The sequence below is a fragment of the Dendrobium catenatum genome, unplaced genomic scaffold (assembly GCF_001605985.2).
Source record: "Dendrobium catenatum unplaced genomic scaffold, ASM160598v2 fragScaff_scaffold_659, whole genome shotgun sequence".
Classification (NCBI taxonomy): Eukaryota; Viridiplantae; Streptophyta; class Magnoliopsida; order Asparagales; family Orchidaceae; genus Dendrobium; species Dendrobium catenatum.
The window spans coordinates 1,288,030-1,303,887 of record NW_021319121.1 but is presented as its reverse complement, the minus strand read 5'-3'; the positions used below and the strand labels follow the sequence as shown (position 1 = coordinate 1,303,887).

The window sequence follows — 15,858 nt, the reverse complement described above, 5'->3', positions numbered from 1 at the left end:
CCATATGGATTTCATGCGTTTAGGTTGTTAACTGTATTTCTTTTTTAGGCAGAATATAAGCTCATGTGCATTAGTTAGGACGCATGTATTAGTATTAGATGTATAACACTAAACCCACCTTAAATTTAAGATTAAGGTTATTATATTCGGTGTCTCGTAGTATGCCTAATTGGTGGGTAATTTTCCTCTTCTTTAGGGACTATAAATCATGTCTATCTACATCACGTGGATGACTCCACTTCCATCTTTTCTCTCTATAAGCTTCGAGTGCATGATTTCTTTTCTTCGACCTCTTCTCACTGCCTTAGTCCCTTCGGATACTAAAATGAACTGTGTATGTTGACTAAGCCATTTGAATCATTTTTTTTCCCTTTGAGTGGGATTTTTTAGTATCCTTTTTGTGCCAATCTCCTTTTAGGAAGAGTAATGTCAGATCCTTAATCGAAAGTAACTTGAGCTCTAGCCTGAGATGTATCTAATCACAAGAGCTTGCGCTTGTGGGAAACAAAATTCCATAATAAATAAACCCCACTCGAGCTGATGTATCTGATGGGGGAAACCCCGTGACACTAAGCATGTTGTACATATTATCGCTCATTAGGGTGCGCTGGCGAGAGCCGCTATCCTGAATGATTAATCGTATGTATGAACTAACCTGCCCTCCCATTGGCCTGCTTACAAAGAGCACGGTGGCCTGCGATTGTTTCTATCCCCTGGGGTGATGTAGTTGTATACTCTCTGCACTCTGTAGCCGACGGATACTTTTTGGAGGTCCACAACATGTTGATCAAAACATGAGCCTTTACCTCCAAATCTCACTCTTTCTTTTTCTTTCCTCTTCTATTATTCCCCTCTCCTTTTTCTCTTCTCCTCTATGACAAGGTGGTTGGGGAAATTGAAATGGCCAAATGATTTTATAAAATTTAACACAAAAATTTCACTATTGTGACCTAGTGTAGTGGCGCTCACATTCATCAGGCCGCAACTTCACAAGAGAATCTTCTAGATGCTCGCATAATATCATCACCTGAAACCCGGTGCCACAATAGTGCTTCTCGATGCCGCAACACATGCTCTAAAAATACTTTTTTGTCCATTTTCCCGAGAGCTCAATGTCGCAACGTTGACATCCTTGGCATCGCGATGCCTATAAATCATTTTTCAAATATTGAGTTTTCACTTTTCCAACCCAAAACCTTTGCTCATTCAATGCACCATTACACATTTTAAAACTTATAACTGTACATAACATCAAATATGTATGTCTATTTAACTTAATTAATTTTAATTATCTGAATTTCGAGACAACATATATTACACGTCTTCTATCGGATCACAACCATCAAACCCATGATCATTCAGCCCCAAACATCCATACGAACTTTATTTTCCTTTATGCTAATTCTCCGAACTCTTGTAATTTTACTGTCTCCAAATTAATAGATGGATCAATCTTTATAATTCACATATACATAGTATAATCATTTTAGCTGTGCAATGTGTGGTGATTTTTCGGGTTTTTTACATAAAAAATCTAAAGAGTTATCCAACTCTTTTATTTATCTATTTATATGTTGGATATTCTTGTAAAATTATGATGGCATGATGCAAAACTCTCACTCTAATGATGTTATTTTTTTAGTGTGCAATAATCTTATTGATGATATTGATTTAGAGAAGATGAGCATAAAACTATTTTATTTTGATAATTATGTATCATGACACTGAAATAATTTTTTCTCTCCAGTGCATCGAATTCGAACCCACTCACCAAGGCAAATTATGACTTGAAAATAGGTCTGAACATCCAATTAAAACTTTTCACGTCGTTTGCGCTTTGACTGTGCTTTAGGTGCGCTTTGACTGCACTTTACCTACGCTTTGACTACATTTTACCCTCACTTTGCCCACACTTTGGACGCGCTTTAACTTAAAATAATATTTTATTAGTATCCGGTTATATCTCTGGTTCGGGTGACCCCGTTCATGGGCAAATTATTGCATCCGGTCACCTGACATCCGGACAACCAATCCGGATGCGCCACATCACTCAAATACATCGAGACCCAGTGTATTTTACTGATGTGGCGTGTCTGGATTGGTGTCCGCACGTATCCACACCGGACGCAATAATTTGCCCCGTTCATGGCGGTTAACTGGAAAATCGAAAACCCGTCAAAAAAAGCCTAGCAAACCGAGCTGTCCAATATCCAAAATCTTCGCTCGGCGCCTCCAGATGCTTCGAAGTCGATCTAGGGTTTGCACCATTGAGTACTAACTTGAAACAATGGTGAGAGGACATTCTCTTCTACCGCCTAAAGATCTAATATTTGTTATCGATTGCTCTCGTTTAAACCCTAGGGAATTTCGTAGACTGATGTCGAGACTGATGTTGCTTCTGGCCAGCCAAAGAAGAAGGACGTTCAGGAAGTTCAGCTACAGAGGCGTTGATCTTGATGCCTTACTTGACATGTCCACAGACGAGCTCGTCAAGCTCTTTCCAGCTCGAGCACGCAGAAGGTAGGCACGTTTCTACATTTTTGATCGATTAATCATGATCAGACGTACGAATCCGAGCACTGAGCTCTCGTCCATCTCTGATATTCTCTCTCGTAGGTTTCAGCGCGGCCTTAAGAGGAAGCCTATGGCTCTGATAAAGAAATTTCGGAATGCTGTACGGTTATTTTTTATTCTTAATAGCATATCTCTTTGTTTTTGCTGTCGCTTTAGCTGTCTCCGCTTTAATTCTACTCATTCCTCTATCTAGTTGTTCATTTGTTGGGTATGTTAATTTTGCATTTTGCTGATGAGCCCATTTTCGGTGTTTTTGAGGTCATTCTCCATTTGGTAGCAAACGCATTTGAAAATTTTTTGCGAATGAATTGGTAGATCGTGGATTGGATTAGTATTTATTGTAGAACCTCCTTTCTTTCTCGCTCTTTTGTTTTTTCTGCAAGTTTGTATTATTAATTGCATTTTCTCTCTTTCATTATTGTGACAAATATATCATCTTCCATTTGAAAATCAGCCGCTGGCCATAAAATGTTGTCTCATTAATTGTATAAAAGATTATGCAATTTGTTTGTAGTTTTTTATTGAAATAAAATTGACATTTGTCATCTTCATGTCGTCATTATTGTCGATTGTTAACAACTTATCTACAAACTTTGTGCAATTTTTTATATTTTACATATTGTTGCATGCTGTCAGTGTGCCCACTTCGCCCTTTGCGGTTGTTGAGGCCACAATCGAGGTCGTGCAATTCATCCTGTTGCTGGTAGAGTCGGCATTCCCTTTCTATGTTCCATGGAGGTCGTCTGTCTTTTGGTGGTCATCGATCTCAACACTACATTGAGTGTCAAATTTGAGGCATGCCAGGACACTATTCTCTTAAATGCTGGCACATGATTGACCTTTCTTTTCAGTCCAATTTGCAAGCTTATATTGCTAAGGTGGATGCTTGTTCTGCTGATTGGTTTTTGGATTCGGGTTCCACCTCTCATCTTACATCAGAGCTTTTCATATCGTGAGTTGATTACTTATTATGAGCAATATAAGCTTTTACTTATCGTTAGTTGATTACAAATCTATAGTGGTTAGCATGGTTATTATGCAGTTTTTATTTATTTTGAATTGCAAACTCACATTTCACTACTCATACATACTTGCTCTATTAATATGATCATGTTTTCTTTGCATTTCTTAAACCTAATTAGATTGTCCTCACCTGAAAGAATTTTCATATTCATTGTGTTGCATGCCATAAGTAGGCAATCCGCCTATCCCCTTTGATTTCTAATGTGTTCCTATAAAATATGAAGTACTAATTAATCCTCATTGCCCAAATAGTGGTGTTGCGCCAACATTCATGCTTTTATGATCTCCATACAATAAGGATCAGGATGAATCAGCACAACTTTTAGATCTCAACTGTTAGGTCGCATTAAGATGCTTGAAGGCCTCTTCAATTAATCTATAAAATAAAGAAAAAATCTTGAGAATTCTAATTGTTTAACTTGGATCACATCTAACACCAAACTTGTATGTGTCTACATACTTGATTTTATAATCCCTGAGCATTGTTGATGCAAATACCTTGAGTGGCTAAAATCGACCTCTAAGGGATACATTCTTAAAATTCTACAACCTGGTTAAGGTCGGATTGCCTTTTGATAACTCTAAATCCATTTCCATGTTAGGGTTTTCAAAACGAATTTCAATGAATTTTTTGCAGAGATTGTTAGTAATCCTAAAGGACATGATCACCAATGATATGTGATCATCAAAATAATGTTTATAAATCTTGATTACAACCATATAGCCATGGTACTTACCAAGCTTTTCCGTTTCTATCAAAAAGAGTATAGGCTAGAGGCTAGAGCACTCAATCCTTATAGGATCAAACAATATTTCAATGTAAGCAAAAGGCTCATTGGTGTTCACCTAGCCTCAACAAATTATCTTTATTTCTACGATTTCTTTTTTGAGAAAGATTTGATTAGAGTTAGGTGATTTTATCACCCTCTATAATGCACCTACACTTCTCCTCAAAGATGCATGTAATGTCTGACACGCATCCGACACGACACGCATCCAACACTCCTCAGACACGTGTCGAACACGATAAAAACGTGTCCGATTTAAAAAATATTAAATACAAATTGGACACGAGCGTCTTAAATATTTTTTGAATTTTTAAAATATAATTTCTTGCATTTAAATTTTTTACTTATTTAAAATATATAAACTAAATTTATTATTTACTATTAACAACACCAAATCAATCGTTCGTACTCAATACCCCATTCATCGAATATTCTCATTTTCGTTTCTCTTTGGCGGGTTACGACTTTGATTTCACAACAATGCCCGATGTCATTTCAACATAGACGTCTGACGTCGTTACAATATCAACATTTCAAAACAATCTCCATATCAAAGTCTAACACTGTCTTGTCATTGATGCTCGATGCTAGCAATTTCTACACCCATAACTTGACATCTCATCTTTGTCCTATGCCTTCTCAACTTCAACGAACAACGCCCTCTCAACATAGACGATAAACACCTTAACACCCTCTTAATATTAACGTCCGATATTTACTGCATAACATCGATGCCCGACTCTTGACAACATTGTCTTCTTCTTTCTCGATGACTGATAAACGGCATCGACACCTGACTCTCAACATCCTAATATTAATCATTTAAAGCACAAATTCTAGTTAAATGACTTATTATTTGTAAATTATTTTTAATATTATACTTATTCAATTTTAATACACTATTTTTAAAATATAAAAAACTATAATACTGTGTATAACCATGTCCATGTCTTATATTTTCAATAATTGACGTGTCCCGTGTCCGTGTCGTGTCGTATTTGTGTTGCCGTGTCCGTGTTTGTGCATCATAGATCAACCTCTTTCAAATTGAAGAATCTCCTCCATGAGCTATGGTCTTCACAACACTTGCTCTTCCCTCACAGTTAGGGATGCCCCAAATAAAAAAGAAAGAAAACTAGTTGTTTGTTTTTAGCTCAATAATTAGCAAGTGTTCAATTGATTTTTAGAAGCTCATTTATTTGACGAGATATATATTGATAAAGCTTTGTTCGATCGTGTTTTTCTTGATAATAGCTTGATTATGCTTTTATATACATAAAAATATGCATTTTTATACATTTTTATTAGCAGAAGCTACAACAACAACAGCTACAGTAGCTTCTTCCTCCACTCTGACAGCTACAATAACAAACCACGGCCTCCACTCGCTCCAACGGCTTTTGACACAGTGACCACTTGGAATAATTATAATGGTGTTAATAATAAACAAACCAACCAATTACCTTAGCACACGTGGCACACACTTTGGTTATAAATAGCTACTGTAGCACCTAAAACAAATCAATGAATCATAGTGGAATTCCTGTAGCAATCTTCTCTGTTTCCTCTATGTTGCATTTCTCTTGCAGGTTGAAGATCTCCGTCTTCACAGCTTCTTCATGGTATCAAAGCAGGATTGAGGACATTTCCTCAACTCCTCTCAAGCTGCTTCAATGGCTCAGTCCGCATCTTCTCAAACAGAAAATCAGTCAGGAAAACTGACTGTCGAATCTCCGAGCATACCATCCTCTCTGAAGCTTGTTCTCTCAAATATTAAGACGATCGTTCCGGAGCCTCTCTCTAGAGAAAACTATCCAATCTGGAAGTCGCAGATTCTAAAGCTTCTCCGAGCAAATGGTTTCTCTCAGTTTTTAGACAGCTTTGCTCAGAAACCTTCTCGTCTCCATCAAAACAGTAAAGCACAGAGCTCAATCCAGAATATACTCAATGGCTTCTCATTGATCAAAACCTAGCTGCAGCATTGTGTTCTACAATCTCTTCATCAATACTGCCATATGTTCTTCATCTCGACCGATGCTCAGACATATGGCTCACCCTTGAGCAGCGACTTCAAGCTGCAAATTGATCTAGAGTTATGCAACTCAAAAATGAATTGCATAACATCTCGATGCGCAATCTCTCCATGGCCCAATACCTCACCTCAGTTAAAACTCTGGTTGATAACATCGCAGCAGCTGGCTCCAATGTGGATCCTGAAGACATCATTCTGTATACTCTGAACGGACTTCCGCCCACGTATCAGGCATTCAAAACGTCTTTTCGTACAAAACGAAGTCCTCTATCACTTGACGAACTATACTCCTACCTTATAACTGAAGAAATCACATTGGATGCAGAATCGTTTTGTCTGAATTCTCAAACCGATCCTAATACAGCTCTGTATGCATCACGCGGTCGTGGTCGTCGAGGTCGAGGACGATCACCATACAACAACTCCACCGGTGGCAGATCTGCTTCATCACCTCCAGTCACTTGCCAGATCTGTACCAAACGGGGTCACACAGCTTCACAATGCTGGCATCGTCTAAACGTAAACTACGTACCGAGCAACCCACCCTCCAGAGCTCTAGTCGCTGATTCTGCTTCTCCGTCACAGGACTGGTATATTGATTCAGGAGCATCCTCTCACATGACCAACTCTGTCGACAGCCTATCTCAACCAGCAGTATATCAAGGGGCTGACAACATCACTGTTGGCAATGGCCAGAATCTGCATATCTCTCACTCAGGTCCCGGCCTTCTACCTACTCCAACCAGTAAGCTCTCCTTTTCTCAAATCTATCACGTTCCATCAATATCCCACAATCTAGTTTATGTTTCCTCTCTTATAAATGATAATAACATTTCCATTACTTTCTCACCACTCTGCTTCACCATCAAGGACCTGAAGACTCAAGCCACTCTGCTTCAGGGTCCCTGCCGCAATGGTCTTTACAAAATTAAACTACCATCGGCAACAACAGCACCTTCAGCTCATTCCGCCATCTCCTCCTCCAACCATCGCTGGCATTGTCGTCTCGGGCATCGGCATCATCAAACACTTCAACTCATAGCATCTCAACACCGCGAACTCAATATACCCTCTACTGTCAATTTTTGTTCTACTTGTACGGTTTCAAAAAGCCATAAACTACCTTTCTCAAACTCAACTAATGTAACTAGTTCTCCGTTAGCTCTTCTTCACCTTGATGTATGGGGTCCTTCCCCCACCACTTCAAATTAAGGATATCGTTATTTTTTACTTATCATTGATGACTATTCGAGATATACATGGCTATTTCTAATGAGATGTAAATCTGAAGTACCCAACATTGTAATAACCTTCAGAGCTTTCATTGAAAACCAGCTCAACCAACTTATACGCAGCATATGTACAGATGGCGGCACTGAGTTCCTAAACTCTACCTTCAAAAACTTCACCCAAAAACATGGCATCCATCACAAAATTGCGTGTCCCTACACGCCGGAACAAAATGGCATTGCGGAACGGAAAAATTGTCATCTGGTGGAAACCACCCGAACTCTTCTACACATAGCCCAGGTTCCACCAACATTCTGGCCCGATGCTCTCCTCACTGCCGCACACCTCATAAACCGAATGCCAACCCCTACCCTCAACAACAAATCACCATTTTAGCTACTCTATACCAAGTCCCCTGATTACTCACATCTCAAGGTCTTTGGCCGCGCTTGCTACCCATGGCTACCTCCTTCTCAAAGAACCAAATTAGAACCGAGAGCCTCTTCATGTGTCTTTCTCGGCTACCATGACTCATACAAGGGATACAAGTGTTTGCATCTTCTCACAAACAAAATTATCATCTCTAGACATGTTGATGTGAAACTACTAGGAGTTACGTTTAGAAATGAGAAAGAAAATTGTTTTAAGTTTGCCCTTATAAATTTATTTCAATCATGCAAGAGAGAGTTAAGAATTTGAAAAATTTAACTTGCTTAGGCCAAATATTAGCAATAGAGAATAACCAAGACTATCCTTTCAAAAACCAAGGTAATATTAAATGCAAAGTACAAATAACATAACCCCACACTTAACAATGAGAGGTTCACCTCAAGGCCTTATCACTCAACTACTTGTAGGCTTTAGCGGAGAAAGGTGAGCCAAATAATGAAAGATATTACCACTACAAAGATGGCGCCGAAGAACTTTGTTGGTGGAGTGGTAGCCAGTGGAGATGGACGTAGTGGGTGGCTGACGAGGCTCCAATTGTAGCTTGAAAATCGTCGGTCGATGATGCTTGCAAGAATCGGGACGACTCGCTCCAAATATTCTTCAACAATAGTTTCATCTTCAAATCCCACGTCAAAGCACGAAGATCTTAGGATGTTGATGCTTCCGTCGGCGTTGAATACAAGACCCCATTCAAGCTCGGGATCCGCCATTCAACATTGAAGAGAATAGGAGAAGTGTCGTCCTCTTTGTCTCTAGGCTTCTCAATGCACGAGAGAAGGAGAGAAAAGGGGAGGGGCCGGTGGGATTCTCAAGGGGAGAGGGTGAAGCCGGCGGGTGCAAGGGGGAGAGCTAGAGTTTGGAGAAAATAGATTTAGGAAATTATGGGAGAGAATAATCAAATCTGAAAGTTAATTTCAGTTTTGAGTAATTTAGGAGTGAATTGACTTGAAATTTGAATTTCAAATCAATTGGAATTAAAGCCTTAATTGGGGAGTTAATGGGGGAGAACCCATGAGAGGGGGCTGACGGGTTCTAGAAGGGGAGGGAGTTTTATTTCATAATCTGAAATTAATTTCAGATCATGAATGAAATTAAGGGGAGTTATTTTGAAATTTGAATTTTGGATCAAGGTATTGATGGCATTAAACTAGCATTAAATGGATTACCCCCTTGATGAGGCCGACGGCATGTAGAGAGGAGAGGAGGGAGATTAGTGAGAATAAAGCAATTTCCAATTAGGAGGATGCCACCTAGTATGAGAATTAGTAACTCCTCATGTCATGAAATTGGAATTGGATTCAATTCAATTCTTTCCTTATTTGGACTTTGGCAATTATGGAAATTTTGGAGCTCATTCAAATTTGAATTTTTGAAATTTGAAAAGAAAGGTGGATGATGAGAGAGGTGGCCGGCGGTGGAGCTTGGGAGGAGGTGGTGGAGGGATGTGGTCGGCGGCCAAGAGGAAGGCCGGCGGCTTGGCTCCTTGGATTTGGCGAGGGATGACGTTGGGCCTCGGATTTTGGCTGAACGGAGGGGGAATTTGGAGTTGGATGAAGATGATGGAAACACAATTAGGATGGCCACGAACTTAACCACGAGCCGCGGACTTATTCAACGACTGGTGGGCTTTGCGGTTGCTCCTCATGAGCTCTCTCCCTTCCCTAGCTCTCATGCAAGAAGAAGAAGACAAATAGCAAATTTTTATTCCAATATTCATTAACCATCATACAACACATGAGACCACTATATATAGGCCTCAACTCATAAAAAAAAGAAAGTACGAAATTGCCCTCTGGGCTATAATAACAAAGCAACTCCCCACAGGGGTAAAAATGGAAAAACTGCAAATACTAAATAATACATCATGACATCGAAATCAAAAGTAGAGGCACTGAATCGTGGCCGTCGGTCTGCGATTTTGCCGGCGATAAACATGTCGGTAGCGTCTGTCGATGTCCTCATCACATGTTGTCTTTAATGAAGATGATTTTCCCTACAAAAACTCCCTCAACTCTCTGCCTAATCCACCATCACAGCCTACTATATCTAACCCCCACCTTTTTATACCACCATCCACCATATCAGGTGTCGATGCTCCACCACCTCTACATTCTGTATGTTCTCCATCTCAGTCCCCTACATCTGTCGAGACTCCTCAACACTCTCAATCTCCCCCTACAAACAATACCTCACCCCAACCAGCTCCAGCTAACACATCTCACCCAATGATCACTAGGTTCAAATCAGGATCCTTGAAACCAAAATCCATCATGAACCTTCTGCATAACACATACTCTAATCTACCCACTGATCCAACAACATATAATGAAGCTTCCAAGTCATCTCACTGGAGGCCGGCCATGGCTACTAAATTTCTTGCCTTGCAACAACAAGGCACTTGGATCCTTGTGCCTTCTCCTACCAACGCCAACATCCTCGGTTGTCGCTGGATCTACAGAATTAAAAGACACTCGAATGGAACCATTGTCAGATATAAGGCACAGCTTGTCGCCCAAGGACATAAACAAGAGTATGGCATCAATTATCACGATACTTTCAATCCTGTAGCCAAAATGCCGACCATAAGGATCATTCTCACCATCGCAATGTCACACAAATAGCCAGTGCATCAAATGGATGTAGTGAATGCGTTTCTCCATGGTGATTTACATGAAACTGTGTATATGTCTCAACCCCAGGGCTTCGAAGATAGTCTTCATCCGAACCATGTATATCTTCTCAAAAAGGCCATCTATGGCCTCAAGTAAGCCCCACGACAATGGTTCAACACCTTCTCTGCCTATCTTCTGTCCTGCGGCTTTCAACATAGCCAATCCGATAACTCTCTTCTAATCCTGTCCAAACCTCAACTCAAAATATATCTGGTCATCTACGTTGATGATATTCTCATCACTGGCACCGATGATTCAGCCGTTCAAAAATTCATTTAGCAAATCAGCACCAATTTCACAATGAAATATCTCGGCCACGCCCATACATTCCTCGGCATTCAAATTCATAGTTACCCTGATCACTACTTTCTCTCTCAAACCCCCTATGCTCTTTCGATCATACATCAGGCTGGCCTTCAACAATGCAAACCTCTATCAAATCCTAGCTCAACCAAACCATCGACCAGTCCTTTCTCTGACCCGGTCATTCACATTCCTCTAATCTACAAACAACTTACTGGATCCCTTCAATATCTCACAATCACGAGACCTGACATCGCGTATGCAGTGAATGTCCTATGCCAACATATGCATGCTCCAGAACAACCGCATTATCATCTTCTCAAATGGCTGCTCAGGTATATTCAAGGAACAACACACTTCGGCTTACCCATCTATGGAGGTCCACTCCTGCTTCGTTCCTTGTCAGACGCTAATTGGGCCAACGATATCACCACCAGACGTTCAACAACGGGATACTGCTCATTTCTCGGGGACACCCTCGTGTCATGGAGCGTAAAAAACAGCACACTGTCGCTCGATCATCCACTGAAGCAGAGTACAGGGCAATTGCATCCGCTATTGCTGACATACTCTGGCTGCGCAAGCTACTTTCTGAGTTTGACGAAACACAGTCCAGTCCCACAACACTTCTCCGTGACAACACGTCGGCCATCGCACTAGCTCACAATTCGGTGTTTCATGCCCGGACGAAACATATCGAAATTGATCACCATTTTCTCAGTGATCATATTCAAGCCAAACATCTCACTCTGCATCCGCTCAGCACCGTCGACCAGCTTGCAGATCTCTTCACAAAGCCACTATCTACCAGACGCTTCCAACATCTGCGTACCAAACTAACGGTTCATCCCGAACCGTCAATTTGCAGGGAAATATTAGCAGAAGCTACAACATCAACAGCTACAGTAGCTTCTTCCTCCTCTCTGGCAGCTACAGTAACAAACCACGGCCTCCACTCGCTCCAACGGCTTCTGACACAGGGACCACTTGGAATAATTATAGTGGTGTTAATAATAAACAAACCAACCAATTACCTTAGCACACGTGGCACACGCTTTGGTTATAAATAGCTACTGTAGCACCTAAAACAAATCAATGAATCATAGTGGAATTCCTGTAGCAATCTTCTATGTTTCCTCTGTGTTGCATTTCTCTTGCAGGTTGAAGATCTCCGTCTTCACAGCTTCTTCAATTTTTGTATGTATAATCATGTGTCTCTAACTGTCTATTTATATTTTTGTGCAAACACACATACGTACTTATACATTACAAACATTTACATACATATGTACATATATACATACATATATGCATATGCACACACACATAAACTTACATATGTATATATTGTGTATTTCATATTCATACATTTCTATTTGTATAGATATATTTATATATGCTTACACCATTTATAATTTATAATTTATACGGCTTTCAAATATTCTTTATGTCCGTTAACAACTTGTATTTGACTTGTTAAGTTAATGATCCAAGCACAATAAGAAAGGCTCGGTTGTTTAACGAGCCATGATGAACAACACTTGAGCTTGCTCAAGTTCATTTTGTTTATGTCCCGCCTCAAAGTTTTAGAAGTGGAAGTTGGCATGATATGTAAAACCACTTATCATTCTGTTCTCACTCTTTTGCGCCCAGATGTCAAACAATATCTCTCAGTAGAAAGCCTTCAACAATTGCTCCCGACCTCGAATTGAGGAATCTAGAACAAAACCTTTCTAAAGGATTTAGCATTCTAATTTGTTGAACCACCATCCTGACATCATGCCTCTAGTTTTTTTTTCTTTTTGATAACTAATATCCCTAATTATTTCTTAATTATGATATTTTATCTTTTTAATGATAAATTTATGATAAATTAAGAAAATTATTATCTTAATAATTAATTTTTGACTTCACCTCTATTTTGTAATAATTAAGAATACTTTTAACCGTAAACAATTATCATATATAATATCCAATTAATTTAATATTCATCCTAGCTTAATTAATGAATAATATTTTTACGCCATGGTTGGTTGATTTTATTGGTTTTTGTTAATGTTTATGACTAATTAACTTGGACACTTTTTGGAATCAATTTTTGTTTTTGGTTCTAAAAAATAGTTTAAAATAACAAAATATGGTTATCTACTATTTTTTGTTTGTTAAAAATAAATTGATTTGTTAAGAAAATCGTGGGTGTTTTTAATGATTTGAAAACAAAGTTTTTTTTTCCTCAAACTTAATCAAATTGGTCGATCTCGCGAGCTCACTAGAGCCTGAAAGGGTTGGAATGGGAAAAGCACGAAACATTTCCCTAGATTCTCCTCCTCAAATTCCACCTTAGAGTTGATTGCCTTACCTGCCTAGCATTAGCCATCGTCGATCTTGGTGCCACTATTCACTGCTGCATCACCGCTGGTCCAATGGACTCCAACATTGAAGAAAAATCTGCTATTTGTCGTCACTTGTAGCCTTGATCAAAATCTTCATATGGCCATTCTTACATTTATGAGGGTGAGTTCTACTTTCATCTATATTTTATTAAATAAATGCATGAACTCGCTTACATAATTGAAATCCTAACCGCATTTAATACACAACAAAACAATGATAAGGATGTCATCTTACTTTTTAGGATTCACCCCTTTCCTTAAGATAAGGTCAAATTCATGGATGATTCCCAAAAGAGATGCTATACTTTCTCAGCGAGTCTCAACATTAGGAATGTCTTGAAGTGAGCCTTCTTCTTGTTTGGGCTAGATCTCATCCCTAGACAACATTTTTATCGTCTAATAACATGTTCATTAATGATTTTAGGTGTTCACAACAAATTGATATTCTTGTCCACTAAGCTATGAAGATAATGTCATTGCCTTAGCAAGCTTCACTCACAATGACTTGCTTTGGCCCCTCATCATGCCCTGTAGGTGGGGCCATTCCCCCTCCGCTTTGAGCGTACTCCCTCTCATAATAACTTCTGATAGAGTTAATTCCCATTTATATCTTGATTACATTTGGTAAATTTCATTTCTTAGGTTATCCATCTTGGGTCATATTTGTGAAAATTATAATCAGCTTATAATAGTATCTTTAGAAGGCTAAACAAAAGTGTTATTTTAGTCATTTCCATTAGGCTACATTTTAAGATTAATCTTTGCACTCTTGCTGTTACTATTTGGGTAATTTAAGTCATTTAGTGACTTCATTCATTGTTAACCCAAATCATAAGTTCAACAACAATAGCTTCAATTGATAGATGAGACTATCCTCCAAAGTCTTTCTTATGGAGGATGTGCTCTTTCTGCCACTTCAAGAGGAAGGCTCAACTCGATTAACCACCTCTCCCTTGAAGAGTAATAACTAAGTAGGCTTACTTGGACCCAATGGAGGACACTTTTCTTGAATCCCTGCTTTTACGCTGACACGGTCATGCACTTGCTTAATGTGGATTTATGGTTCAAGCCATGCAATCTCTTAAAAGGGAGACCCGACGAAATTATTTAAGACTTTATTTTTTGTTATATTTTCAAAAGGCGATTCAGGATTGTGACTTCCTTTGGGCTCTCACCATTATTAATCAACGTTCCTACATACAATTTTTTTTTGATTGAAGTCACTTAGGCTAATATGTCATGGAATTGTGGGAGATTGAGAAAGTTATCGAGCATAGGCTTCGACGTGATACTAATGTTTCTCAAAGTCAATTTGTATTCAAGCCGGGTAGGTCTTCTATGGAAGCTATACATTTATTGAGAGGTTTGATGGAGAAGTATAGAGAGAATAAGGAGGATCTACATATGATATTTATTGATTTAGTGAAAGAGTATGATAAAGTTTTAAGAGAAGTGCTATGGAGTCATGGAGAGTTCAAGAAAAGAAAGGGGTTAATAATGTTTATATTCAAGTCATTAAGGATATGTATGCAGTAGCTGTTACTTGTTCAAACACAAGGTAGTTTGATCAAGTATTTTCCTATTTTAGTTGGATTGCATCAAGGATCAGCCTTAAGCCCATATCTTTTTGCTTTAGTCATGGATGTTCTCACTAGACATTTGCGAGAGGTTGTACCCTAGTGTATGCTTTTTGCTGATGATATTCTTCTTTTTGATAATACTAGAGAGGGAGTTGAAGGTAAACTTGAATTATGGAGGTTAACCTTAGAGTCTAAAGGTTTTTGTTTGAGCATATCTAAAATCGAATGTATGGAGTGTAACTTTAGTAGTAATAAAACTAGTAGGGGGATTGTGACTTTGGATGATCAAGTCATTAATAAGAGTATACGATTTAGATATCTTAGGTTTGTTGTTCAGAGTGATGGTGAAATAGATGGGGATATTATTAGTAGAATTCAAGTTGGATAGTTGAAGTGGATGAATGCATCGGGCTTGTTGTGTGATAGAAAAGTTCCTTACAAACTCAAGGGAAAATTCTATAAGATGGTTGTGAGACATGCAATGCTTTATGGTGTAGAATGTTGGCCATTAAAAGAGAAGCATAATGTTAAGTATTGCAGAGATGAGGATGCTCAGGTGGATGAGTTGTTTTACTCTTAGAGACATAATACGAAATGAGCATACTTGAAAATGTTAGAGTAACTCCAGTTGTAGAAATATTAGAGAGAGCTGACTTAGATGGTTTAGTCACATAAAATGACGATCTTCTGATGATCCAATTAGGAGAGTAGATGCATTAGATTTGACTTATGTTAAAGAAAAATAGAGGTAGACCTAAAAAGACTTGATTAGAAAAATATTAGAAAAGACCTTTCTTTATTAGATTTAAATGA

At 38.8% G+C, this 15,858-nt stretch overlaps 1 pseudogene; it reads left to right on the top strand.

Annotated features, from left to right (window-relative positions):
* Positions 1-2,145: 2,145 nt before the first annotated feature.
* LOC110094752 overlaps positions 2,146-15,858 on the top strand; it is a 39,180-nt pseudogene continuing 25,467 nt past the window's right edge.